The sequence below is a fragment of the Papio anubis genome, chromosome 1 (genome assembly GCF_008728515.1).
Source record: "Papio anubis isolate 15944 chromosome 1, Panubis1.0, whole genome shotgun sequence".
In the NCBI taxonomy this organism is placed as follows: domain Eukaryota; kingdom Metazoa; phylum Chordata; class Mammalia; order Primates; family Cercopithecidae; genus Papio; species Papio anubis.
In genome coordinates this window covers 29,750,759-29,764,292 of record NC_044976.1, presented here as the reverse complement: position 1 = coordinate 29,764,292, position 13,534 = coordinate 29,750,759, and the positions used below count along the sequence as shown (strand labels likewise).

The 13,534-nt window shown below is 43.1% G+C and overlaps 1 pseudogene; it reads left to right on the top strand.

The window, feature by feature from the left end:
* The first annotated feature begins 3,243 nt into the window (after positions 1 to 3,243).
* LOC101026359 lies at positions 3,244 to 10,192 on the top strand (annotated as a pseudogene).
* The last annotated feature ends 3,342 nt before the right edge of the window (positions 10,193 to 13,534 follow it).

The following is a 13,534-nucleotide window of genomic DNA, read 5'->3' as shown; positions in this document are numbered from 1 at the left end:
ACCTGCCACCACACCTGGCTAATTTTTATATTTTTACTAGGAACAAGGTTTCGCCATGTTGGCCAGGCTGGTCTCCAACTCCTGACCTCAAGTGATCTGCCCGCCTTGGCCTCCCAAAGTGCTGGGATTATTATAGGCATGAACCACCATGCGCAGCCTGGAGGCCAGTATTCTAAGTGAGGTAACACGGAAGTGGAAAACCCAAAACCGTATGTTCTCACGTATAAGCGGGAGCTAAGCTATGAATATACAAAGACAAACAGAGTAATATAATGGATTTCAGAGACTTAGAAAGTGGAGGCTGGAGGGGTGCTAGGGATAAAAAAAAAAAAACTACACATTAGGTACAATTAACCCTACTCAGATGATGGGTGCACTAAAATCTCAGAATTCACCACTGTATAATTCATCTATATAACAAAAAACAAAACAAAACAAAGCAAAAAACAAACAAACAAAAAAAAACACTTGTACACCAAAAGCTAATTTTTTTTTTTAAAGCAGCAGGATGGAGTCAGCTGTGTTAGATTTCTCTCAGTGTTTTAATTTTGCAAAGGCAGTTTCAGGAGTCAGATCTACGGTGTTCCTGGGCTTCAGGTAAATCCCTATGGGAAGAGCGGAGTCCAGCCCAGATCTTAAGGGATAGGGGAAGTACTTCCCTAGCTGTCCCCTCTAAACCTCGGCCACCCTGGACTGCTCAGCCCAAATCTCCCAAGCCAGGAAAATGTACCTTCTTAGGTCTGTCCGCAGGACAGGTGCACAGAGAGGAGTCCGACCCCTGTTATAAGCGAATGCCGGCAATGATGAGAAGTGGAGGGAACCTAGAAACCTCCCATCCACTCTTTCCACTCTGCAGATGGAAAGCTGTGAGGCCCAGAGGTCTCCAGATCATTCAGCAAACCAGGAGTGAAACTGGGAATAGGACCAAGGCCTCAGACTCCAACAGGGAGCTGGTTCCACTGCCTCGGAGCACCAGTTGCTGTCTCCTGGGGTCCTGTCTCTTACCCTCCACTGCAGATTTAAGCATCTCACTGGAAGTGTCTTCGAATGGAAGTGGGAGCCTGTGTGCGTCACTCAGGGTCTAGTCATCTCCCCACCCTCTCCCCATCCTCCCTCTCCACGTGGACTGCTGAGGTCTCGCCTGAGCTCCACCCTCCCTCTCCACGTGGACTGCTGAGGTCTCGCCTGAGCTCCACCCTCTCTCTCCACGTGGACTGCTGAGGTCTCGCCTGAGCTCCACCCTCTCTCTCCACGTGGACTGCTGAGGTCTCGCCTGAGCTCCACCCTCCCTCTCCACGTGGACTGCTGAGGTCTCGCCTGAGCTCCGCCCTCCCTCTCCACGTGGACTGCTGAGGTCTCACCTGAGCTCCGCCCTCCCTCTCCACACGGACTGCTGAGGTCTCGCCTGAGCTCCTCTGGCCCTCCCAGGCTGAAGCCACCACCTTGGGGCAGGCCCACCTCAAGGATCAGCTGTAATCTCCTGCAGGCTTACAGCCCACCTCTGTGCTGTGACCCAGAACCTCCTCTGCCTGTTCCAGTGAAGGACAATCAGCAGGGAGTGGGCTGCTCTCCAGGTTTTTGTCTACCAGCCATGCCCAGGGCAGGAGGTGGGGAGGAGGGCAGAGATGGCAGGGCTGTGAACTCCAAATATCTGAGACAGATCTCAGTCAATGTAGAAAGTTTATTTTGCCAAACTTAAGGATGCACCCATCACACAGCCTCAGGAGGTCCGGACGTGTGCCTGAGGTGGTCAGGGCACAGCTTGCTCAGGGAGCCAGGAGACATCAATCAATGTGTTTAAGATATACATTGGTTCAGGCTGGCAATGTGGGACAACTTGAAGGCAGCAGGGGTGCTTCCAGGTCATAAGAGACAAAAAGGTTGATAAGAGATGAAAGATTGCATTGAGTCCTTGATGAGCCTTTTGCTGAACACACAATTTAGTCTGACTCAGTGAATCTGCATTTTTACATAAACAATAGGGCAGAGGAAACAATCAGATATGCATGTGTCTCAGGTGAGCAGAAGGATGACTTTCTGTCCGCACCCCTGAAGATCAGTTATTAGTTTACACTGCCAGAGTGAAATTCAACAGAACTCTTTTAGGATAAAGATCTTGAGGCCCACAACGAATTTTCTTGTGGGCAGTTTGTGAGGGAGGTATGTAGCTATTTAGGAATAAAATGGGAGGTAGGTTTGCCTGACATAGTTCCCAGCTTGATTTTTCCCTTGGTTTAGTGATTTGGGGATCCCGAGGTTTTATTTTCCTTTCAAAGGGCCCAAGTCTTCCTCTGCCTGGGGGAAGCAGAGATAGGGGCCTTTCCCCAGAAACGAACCTGCTCTGAGACCTTGGACCGGCTGTTCTTCTTTTCTCCCGGCCTGCCTCTCACTCGCTGGCCCTCCATAGCCCTTTCTCCTTGATATAGCAGAGGGCTTAACCCCAAGGGCTCGACATCCACCTGATTTACCACTTACCAAGCCTGGTGTGCCACTCGCAACGAATTTGCTATGGGAAAGTTAGTTGACTGCTTTGAACCTCAGTTTTTTCAACTGGAAAATGGGGCTTTGAGGCCAGTTATAAGATTAAGATATAAAAAGAAAAGATATACAAAGTGCCTCACTCTCACCGCTGCTGTTTATGTCTGTATTTTTATCCACAGGAACTTTCCCTGCCAGATTGTGTTGGTCCCTCTGCTTAAAACAGGGACCAAATCTGCATTTCGTGGGTCCCCAGTGCCTAGGATAAGACTTGGGCTGGGGCGTGGTGACTCACGCCTGTAATCCCAACACTTCGGGAGGCCAAGGTGGGTGGATAGATTGAGCCCAGCAGTTGGAGACCAGCCTAGGCAACATGACAAAATCCTGTCTCTACAAAAAAATACAAAAGTTAGGCGGCTGTGGTGGCACACGCCTGTGGTCCCAGCTACTTGGGAGACTGAGCAGGAGGATGGCTTGAGCCCAGAAGGTTGGGGCTACAGTGAGCTGAGATCATGTTACTTCATTCCAGCACTCCAGCCTGGGCAATAGAGACCCTGTCCAAAAAAAAAAAAAAAAAAAGACTTGGCACAGAATTCAGTAAATATTTGTAGGATAAATTAATAAATGGATGTCACAGCTAATATGTGAGATCTGGGATTTAGATCAGCTCCCATCTGACTTCACATCCTATAGGGATCCTGAACAGAAACATCAATGAGGCAGAATTGAGGGCCCAGAAACAAAGCTGATAGCAAAGACTGGAACATGTCACCAATCACCAAAGAAGGTGAAAGGGACAGAGAAGTGGTGCTGGGACAACAGGTAAACAGTTTGGAAAGTAAAGTCTGTTTGGAACCTCACTTAACAGAATAAAGGTGAAATGGTTTAAAAAATTAAATAAATAAATGTATATATGATCATATGATTCCATTTATATAAAATATCCAGAACACACAAATCCACACAGATAGAGAATAGATCTGTGGTTGCCTATGGCTGGGGAAAGGGGAGAGAGGAATGGGGAGGGCCTGCTAATGGGGACAGGGTTTCCTTTTGCGTTGGTGAAAATAGTCTGCAATTAGATAGAGATGATGGTTGCTCAACTTGGCAAACATGCTAAAAACCACTGAATTGTATGCTTTGAAAGGTCAAATTTTATGGTATATGAATCATATCTCAACAAAGTTGTTTAAAAAACACAGATTATCCAATCTCTGCATCCATCCAGGGAGGTCCAGGATCACCAGTTATTCTCTTATTAAAAAGTTAAATATATATATTTATATAAAAATATATATGTATTATATATAATATATATAAAACATTATTTTTATATATATATATATTTTTTCTTTTTCTTTTTTCTTTTGAGATAGAGTCTTGCTCAGTCGCCCAGGCTGGAGTGCAATGGCATGATCTCGGCTCACCATAACCTCCGTCTCCTGGGTTCAAGCGATTCTCCTGTCTCAGCCTCCTGAGTACCTGGGATTACAGGCACCCGCCACCACACCCAGCTAATTTTTTGTATTTTAGTAGAGACAGGGTTTCACCGTATTGCCCAGGCTGATCTCGAACTCCTGAGCTCAGGCAATCTACCTACCTCCGCCTCCTGAAGTGCTAGGATTCCAGGCGTGAGCCACTGCACCAGGCCAAAAAGTTAAACATATATATTTTTAAACAAGCCATTTAAAAATCTTTTAAAAATCAGCCGGGCGCAGTGGCACATGCCTGTAATCCCAGCACCTTGGGAAGCCGAGGAGGGCAGATCACTTGAGGCCAGGAGTTTGAGACCAGCCTGTCCAACATGGCGAAATCCCATCTCTACTAAAAATACAAAAAATTAGCCAGGCATGCTGGTGCATGCCTGTAGTCCCAGCTACTCGAGGAGCTAAGGCAGAAGAATCACTTGAATCCAGGGAACAGAGGTGGCAGTGAGCAGAGATCACGCCACTGCATTCCAGCCTGGGTGACAGAACAAGATACTGTCTCAAAGAAAACAAAAATCTTTAAAAAAGAGAATTGATGGCTGGGCGCGGTGGCTCATGCCTGTAATTCCACCACTTTGGGAGGCCAAGGTGAGTGGATCACGAGGTCAGGAGATTGAGACCATCCTGCTAACATGGTGAAATCCCGTCTCTACTAAAAATACAAAAAATTAACCGGGCATAGTGGAACATGCCTGTAGTCCCAGCTACTCGGGAGGCTGAGGCGGGAGAATTGCTTAAACCCAGGAGGCGGAGGTTGCAGTGAGCCAAGATCCCGCCACTGCACTCCAGCCTGGGTGACAGAGCAATACTCTGTCTCAAAAAAAGAAAAAAAAGAGAGAATCTATTAAAGCATCTTTAAAAGAGTTACTTTCTAAGCTTGGATGTGACACAAGAGATCACACTTGTGAAAGATCAACAGGCTTGGGGGCGCCTGATTTATAACTTGTGTATATTCATAAATATAAACCTCAGCTCTTCCTGGGAGTTCAAACACCTGGGGATTAACTAACAGGATAGTGTGGCCTGAATAAGTCATTCAGGTTTTTGTTCCCTTGACTATAAAACCTTAATAAGTAATTTAATGCAGTGATTATGTTCTTCTTCTGAATCCCAGCTTCTAATAAAATTTTGTCACCTTTCCTGATCCTCCATTTCCTTATCTGAAAAAATGGAATTAATATATTAGTATTTGATACCAGCATTGTTTTGAGGATTAAATGAGATAATCTAAGTAAACATCTTAGCTTAACCCCTGTTAATTGAAATCCCTGGGGTTAGAGGACTGTTCCTGGCCTCTGATACACATGTTAGCAGGAAGTTCTTAGCAAATGGCTCTGACAGCTATCTTTCTCAGAGGGCTGTGACCAGCCTGTGCAGAGCTCTGGTGGGTAGCTTTCAGCTCAGTCTTCTTGATTATATTTTCATTTCTTCTGGAACATCACTACAAACAAAGCAACAAGCTTGATCCTATGAACTAAGCATGGAGTTGGAATTCAAGGGTGACTAGCCAACAATGGGGGTTAGACCCTTTAGACCCTGGGATGGCCATGTGAATAAAGTAAAAAATACTTCAGTTTCTCTTTAACTATGCTATTAAAGGTCTTCTTTATGTGCAATATCTGAAGCTTCACCTTAAGGGAGATATTTCACATAAAGAAGATGCCAATATTATTTTGCCTTAAATGTATAAAAACTATCATCTGTTTTGTAGCAAGAATCAGAAGAAAGATAAACCAAGCCCAAGAAAGATAAACCAAGACAGCAAACATTCTGGCAATAATAAGGTCTATTATACTCCTCCACCTTGAAATGGGATATGGCCATGTGGCTTGCTTTGGCTGATGAAATGTGAGTAAAGTGATGTTACCGCCAGTAGGAAGCTTTAAGAGCCAGTGTTAATTCACCACACACTCTGTCCCTTTGCAGAAGCAGTCAGCAGCCGGTGGCTACTCTATCAGCCTGGTTCCTAGAGTGAGGATAGCATAGAGCAGGGCCCCCAGCTCTCCCTTCATAGGGATATAGTTTGAGGCAATCACAACCTTATAAGTTTAAGTACTGAAATATGAGGGTTGTTTGTTACTGCAGCATCAGTTAACCCATTCAGCTCAATACATGCCTCCTTTGGAAAAGTTCACTTTACTTACAGAGGACAGTGGGAGGTGATCAGAACTAGACCCAGTAGCCAGGCATGGTGGCGCACACCTGTAATCCCAGCTACTCTGGAGGATGAGGCAGGAGAATCACTTGAACCTGGGAGGTGGAGACTGCAGTGAGCCAAGGTCGCGCGACTACACTCCAGCCTGGGAAATAGAGCAAGACTCCATCTCGAAAAAAATAAATAAATAAAATAACTGGACCCAGGCATTTGTCAGTCAGGAAGCTGCCTGAAGCACTGAGTTTTAAGGAGGATTAAAACATCATAGGGTGGGGAAAATCTTCAGGACATTATTCTGGGCAAAAATTTCTTGAGCAATACCCCACAAGCCCAGGCAACCAAAGCAAAAATGGGCAAATGGGAAAACAGGTTAAAAAGCTTCTGCACAGCAAAGGATACAATCAGCAAGGTGCAGAGACAACCCACAGAATGGGAAAAATATTTACAAACTATGCATCTGACAAGAGATTAATAACCAGAATACATAAGGATCTCAAACAACTCTATAGGGAAAAAAAATCAAATCTAGTCAAAAAGGGCAAAAGATCTGAATAGACATTTCTCAAAAGATGACATACAAATGGCAAACAGACATATGAAAAGGTGCTCAACGTCACTGGTCATCAGAGAAATGCAAATCAAAACTACAATGAGATATCCTCTCACCCCAGTTAAGATGGCTTATATCCAAAAGACAGGCAATAACAAATGCTGACATGGATGTAGAGAAAAGAGAACCCTGGTACACTGTTGGTGGGAATGTAAACTTATGCAATTACCATGAAGAACAGTTTGGAGGTTCCTCAAAAAACTAAAAATTGAGCTATCACGATCCAGCAATCCCACTGTGGGATATATACCCAAAAGAAAGGAAGTCAGTATATTATTGTATAGCTATCTGCACTCCCATGTTTATTGCAGCATTGTTCACAACAGCCAAGATTTGGAAACAACCTAAGTGTCCAACAGATGAAAGGAAAAAGAAAATGTGGTACATATACACAATGGAGTACTATTTAGCCATAAAAAAGAATGAGATTGTGTCATTTGCAACAACATAGATGGAACTGAAGATCATTATGTTAAGTGAAATAAGCTAGGCACAGAAAGACAAACTCCTCATGTTCTCACTTATTTGTGAGATCTAAACAAAAATAAAAAACAATTGAACTCATGGACATAGAGAGTAAAAGGATGGTTACCAGAGACTGATAAGGGTAATGGAGGACTGGCGGGGGAGGTGGGTATGGTTGATGGGTATAAAAAAATAGTTAGACAAACAACCCCATCAAAAAGTGGGCAAAGGATACGAATGGACGCTTCTCAAAAGAAGACATCTATGTGGCCAAGAAACATGAATAAAAGCTCAACATCACTGATTGTTAGAGAAATGCAAATCAAAACCACAACGAGATACCATCTCACACCAATCAGAATGGCAATTATTAAAAAGTCAAGAAACAACAGATGCTAGTGAGGCTGTGGAGAAATAGGAATGCTTGTACACTGTTGGTGGGAACGTAAGTTAGTTCAAACATTGAGGAAGATGAATGAGGAGCAAAGTCACATCTTACATGGCGGCAGGCAAGACAGCATGTGCAGGGGAATGCCCCTTTATAAAACCATCAGGTCTCATGAGACTTATTTACTATCATGAGAACAGCATAGGAAAGGCCCGCCCCCATGATTCAATTACCTCCCACTGGATCCCTCCCATGACACGTGGGAATTATGGAATCTATAATTCAAGATGACATTTGGGTGGGGATACAGCCAAACCATATCATAAAGGAAACATTGAAAAGTCACTTGGAGGTAGAGTGGGTCCCTTGAGGGCCTACTTGAGTGATGGCAATGCAGGCTTTCACTCTACTAAATGGGATGTGCAAGGGTGAAGGGGAGCTGGACTGTTCTGAACAGGGGAGGAAGGGCTTCCAGGAACCCCAGAGAAGGCAGAGAACAAGAGCACCTAGTGTCACAAACAGTCTCCATGCACTAGATATGTAGAGAACAATAATAAAAGGAAAAAATAAAGACAAAGATCTGCTTCTGAAGTTTTCTCTAAAAGTTTCCTTCGGTTCTAGCCCCATGGAGAGGCTGAAAATACCTGTCTAGCTTTCTTTATCTCAGTCCCACTATTTGAACTACTTGAAGCTTATGTTTATAAATTTCCTTTTAATAATGCCATTATTTATTCTTTTGTTATAAGTCATTTCAGAGGTGAACTCTAGTCTTCTAGAGGCTTCAGAAACACACAATATGCATTACCTCGGTGTTGTAAAGCCCTACCCACCTGAAACCACTCAAGAATGTCAGAGAAGAACTTTCTTGCAATGGGTGTGCTGCCAGAACACAGGTATCATGAAAACCACTCCTAAAAGCCAAAATGGGAAAGGAAGAAGATTCATGTCAACATTGTCATCATTGGACACACAGATTCAGGGAAGTCCACCACTACTGGCCATCTGATCTCCAAATGTGGCAGAGTTGATAAAAGAATGGTAGAAAAACTTATGTCTTCTTTTGGTCACAGAGGAGGCTGCTGAGATGGGAAAAGGCTCCTTAAAGTAAGCCTGGGTCTTGGACACACTGAAAGCTGAGCAAGAGTGTGATGTCACCATTGATGTCACCATCTCTCCATGGAAAGTTGAGACCAGCGAGTCTACGTGACTACCATTGATGCCCCAAGAGATGCAGACTTTATCAAAAATGTCATTACAGGCACATCTTAGGCTGACTGTGCTGTCCTGATTGTTGCTGTCGGTATTGGTGAATTTGAAGCTGGTGTCTCCAAGAATGAGCAGACTCATGAGTGTGCCCTTCTAACTTACACCCTGGGTGTGAAACAACTAATTGTTGGTGTTAAAACGGATTCCACTGAGCCACCCTACAGCCAGAAAAGACACAAGGAAGTCATTAAGAAAATCAGCACTCACATTAAGAAAATTGACTACAACCCCTATCCCCTGAGTAGTAGCATTTGCGTCAATTTCTGTTTGGAACGGTGAGAGCATGCTGGTGCCAAGGGTTCAGATGCCTGGGTTAAAGGGATGGAAAGTCACCCGTAACGATGGCAATGGCAGTGGAACCATGCTGCCTGAAGCTCTGAATTACATCCTGCCACCAGCTCGTCCTACTGACAAGTCCTTGCGTCTGCCTCTCCAGGATGTCTACAGCATTGGTGGTATCGATACCATCCCTAAGGGCTGAGCAGAGGCTGGTGTTCTCAAGCCTGGCACAGTAGTCACCTTTGCTCCAGTCAACAATTGGTTACAATTGAAGGAAAGTTTGTTGAAATGCATCATGAAGCTTTGAGTGAAGCTCTTCCTGAGGACAATGTGGGCTTCAATGTCAAGAATGTGTCTGTCAAAGATGTTCATTGTGGCAATGTTGCTGGTGACAGCATAAATGATCCACCTGTGGAAGCAGTTGACTTCACTGCTCAGGTGATTATCCTGAACCACCCAGGCCAGATCAGTACTGATTGTGGCCCTGTTCTGAATTGTCAGACAGCTCACATTGCTTTTAAGTTTGCTGGACTGAAGAAGACTGATTGCTGTTCTGGTAAGAAGCTGGAAGATTTAAATTCTTAAAATCAGGTGATGCTTCTACCATGGATATGGTTTCTAGCAACTCCATGTGTGCTGAAAGCTTTTCTGACCAGCTCCCCTGAGTCCTTTTGCTGTTTGTTGGTTTCATCAAAGCAGTGGACAAGAAGGGTGCTGGAGCTGGCAAGGTCACCAAGTCTACCCAGAAAGCTTGGAAGGCTAAATGAACATTATCCCTAGTACCTGCCACCCCAGCCTTAATCAGTCATGGAAGAACTGTCTAGAACTGTTTGTTTCAATTGGCCATTTAAGTTTAATAGTACAAGACTAGTTAATGATAATAATGCATCATAAAAGATTCAGAAGGAAAGCAGAATATTTTGTGAATCGTTCTTGTTTTGTATTCGTGTGACAATTTTCAGTAATCAGATGTTTTTGTTTTGGTTTTGGTTTTTTGTTTTGTTCTGTTTTTTGTTTTTTGAGACACAGTTTCACTCTGTTGCCCAGGCTGGAGTACAGTGGCACCATCTCGGCTCACTGCAACCTCCGCCTCCTGGGTTCAAGCAATTCTCCTACCTCAACCTTCTGAGTACCTAGAATTACAGGCACGCCGCTGCACCTGGCAAGTCATTAGTTTTCAAAATCAGTAATTTTTAATGGAGACAACTTCACCAAAAATCTGTCACAGAATTTCGAGACTCATTAAGACAAAGTTTAATGAGAAACCTGTGTCTTATTTTGGTCAACACTGAAACTTTTATAGAAGTGCTTAGGCAAAAGACTTCATAATCTATTTCTGGTGTTGAGCAGCTGTGAAACCTTATGAGAATATAATTCTGAGTTACCATTTTTTTTCTGGGTTAATTTGAGGATTTTTCCCCCCACCTATTTATTTGTTTTTTATTTTTTATTTTTTTGAGACGGAATCTTGCTCTGTTATCCAGGCTGGAGTGCAGTGGTGTGATTGTGGCTCACTGCAACCTCTGCCTGCAAGGTTCAAGCTATTCTTCTCCCTCAGGCTCCTGAGTAGCTGGGATTACAGGCGCACACCAACACGCCCGGCTAATTTTTGTATTTTTAGTAGAAACTGGGTTTTACCATGTTGGCCAAGCTGGTCTCAAACTCCTGACCTCAGGTGATCCGCCCACCTCGACTTCCCAAAGTGCTGGAGTTACAGGCATGAGCCACCATGCCCAGCCTCCACCTATTTCTAAGCAGGAGGAATCTTGCTTCAGGTACCTAGTGAAAAGCTACGGAAGGGCTCTGTTGAATTGTGTATTAGTTCGTTGTTATATTGCTATAAAGATTTACAAACAAAGGAGGTTTAATTGACTCACAGTTCTGCATGGCTGAGAAGGCCTCAGGAAACTTACAATCATGGTAGAAGGGGAAGCAGGCATCTTCTTTACAAGACCTCAGGAGAGTGTGAGCAGAGAGGAAGGAGCCCCTTATGAAACCATCAGATCTCGTGCAAACTCACTCACTATCATGAGAACGCATGAGGGAACTGCTTTCATGATCCAATCACCTCCCCCTCTCGACACAGATTACAATTGAAGATGAGATTTGGGTGGGAACACAGAGCCAAGCCATATTAGATTGCAACACTGTTGGTTAGTACAGAAATGCAGTGTGCTTTTGTTTACCTGTGATTTACTTTAGAAGGCCAAATCCTGTGATACTAAAGGCCATGTGTTACATATAAAATTTCGTGTATTTACATCAATATTGAGTAAATTTGTTGAAATCTCAAAAAAAGGAAATGACAGAAAAGAGAGCCAATATTCAAAATTATTTTTAAAATATTGTTATAATGTGATATCACATTATATGATATCAAATTCCACCTTGAAAATTTATGTGAAACTCTTTCTATAGTTTGTCATTTTCACAGTACTATTGGATGTTATTTAAATATACAATTTTAAAGTCGCCTAGAACCCTTCTCCCTTTTCTCTTTCAAGATTTCCACATTCTCCAGTAACAATTGTCCTTAGTGTTTTCATTGAAGAATCTCTCATTTTATTTTAGTTTTTGGTGTTGACCTGCTCTAACACCTCAAGGAAAAACCTTTTCTGAAGAAGAACTGTGTAACACAATTCTTACAATACAAAACATGTGATTTAAAAACACTTGCATTTCTAATAACATGAATTATTTGGAGTCATTTTGCATTGTCCTACTTGGGAACCCCCGCCCAGGGCACACAGAGGCGCCACATTCTGCTTTGCCAAGGGGTAGTCATGTTTCAAGGTGAAGTTCATCGCCACCCATGGAGTATTATTCTTGCCAAGGCTGTTCTGCTTAAATCAAATCAAGCTTACAGACATTTATCTCAGTTTGTAGAAGATACGGGAGATGAAGGAACATCAAGTGGAAATAATTAGACCAATTCAGAAAGTGGGATGTTACGCAATTTAACCCTCCCAGCCTCGTAGAAGCAAGCAGAAGGGGAAACCAAGGCTACAGTAACCAAAACAGCATGATACTGGTACCAAAACAGAGATATAGACCAATGGAACAGAACAGAGTCCTCAGAAATAATACCACGCATCTACAACCATCTGATCTTTGACAAACCTGAGAGAAACAAGAAATGGGGAAAGGATTCCCTATTTAATAAATGGTGCTGGGAAAATTGGCTAGCCATAAGTAGAAAGCTGAAACTGGATCCTTTCCTTACTCCTTATACGAAAATTAATTCAAGATGGATTAGAGACTTAAATGTTAGACCTAATACCATAAAAATCCTAGAGGAAAACCTAGGTAGTACCATTCAGGACATAGGCATGGGCAAAGACTTCATGTCTAAAACACCAAAAGCAACGGCAGCAAAAGCCAAAATTGACAAATGGGATCTAATTAAACTAAAGAGCTTCTGCACAGCAAAAGAAACTACCATCAGAGTGAACAGGCAACCTACAGAATGGGAGAAAATTTTTGCAATCTACTCATCTGACAAAGGGCTAATATCCAGAACCTACAAAGAACTCAAACAAATTTACAAGAAAAAAACAAACAACCCCATCAAAAAGTGGGCAAAGGATATGAACAGACATTTCTCAAAAGAAGACATTCATACAGCCAACAGACATATGAAAAAATGCTCATCATCACTGGCCATCAGAGAAATGCAAATCAAAACCACAATGAGATACCATCTCACACCAGTTAGAATGGCGATCATTAAAAAGTCAGGAAACAACAGGTGCTGGAGAGGATGTGGAGAAATAGGAACACTTTTACACTGTTGGTGGGATTGTAAACTAGTTCAACCATTATGGAAAACAGTATGGCGATTCCTCAAGGATCTAGAACTAGATGTACCATATGACCCAGCCATCCCATTACTGGGGATATACCCAAAGGATTATAAATTATGCTGCTATAAAGACACATGCACACGTATGTTTATTGCAGCACTATTCACAATAGCAAAGACTTGGAATCAACCCAAATGTCCATCAGTGACAGATTGGATTAAGAAAATGTGGCACATATACACCATGGAATACTATGCAGCCATAAAAAAGGATGAGTTTGCGTCCTTTGTAGGGACATGGATGCAGCTGGAAACCATCATTCTTAGCAAACTATCACAAGAACAGAAAACCAAACACCGCATGTTCTCACTCATAGGTGGGAACTGAACAATGAGATCACTTGGACTCAGGAAGGGGAACATCACACACCGGGGCCTATCATGGGGAGGGGGGAGGGGGGAGGGATTGCATTGGGAGTTATACCTGATGTAAATGACGAGTTGATGGGTGCAGCAGACTAACATGGCACAAGTATACATATGTAACAAACCTGCATGTTATGCACATGTACCCTACAACTTAAAGTATAATAATAATAAATAA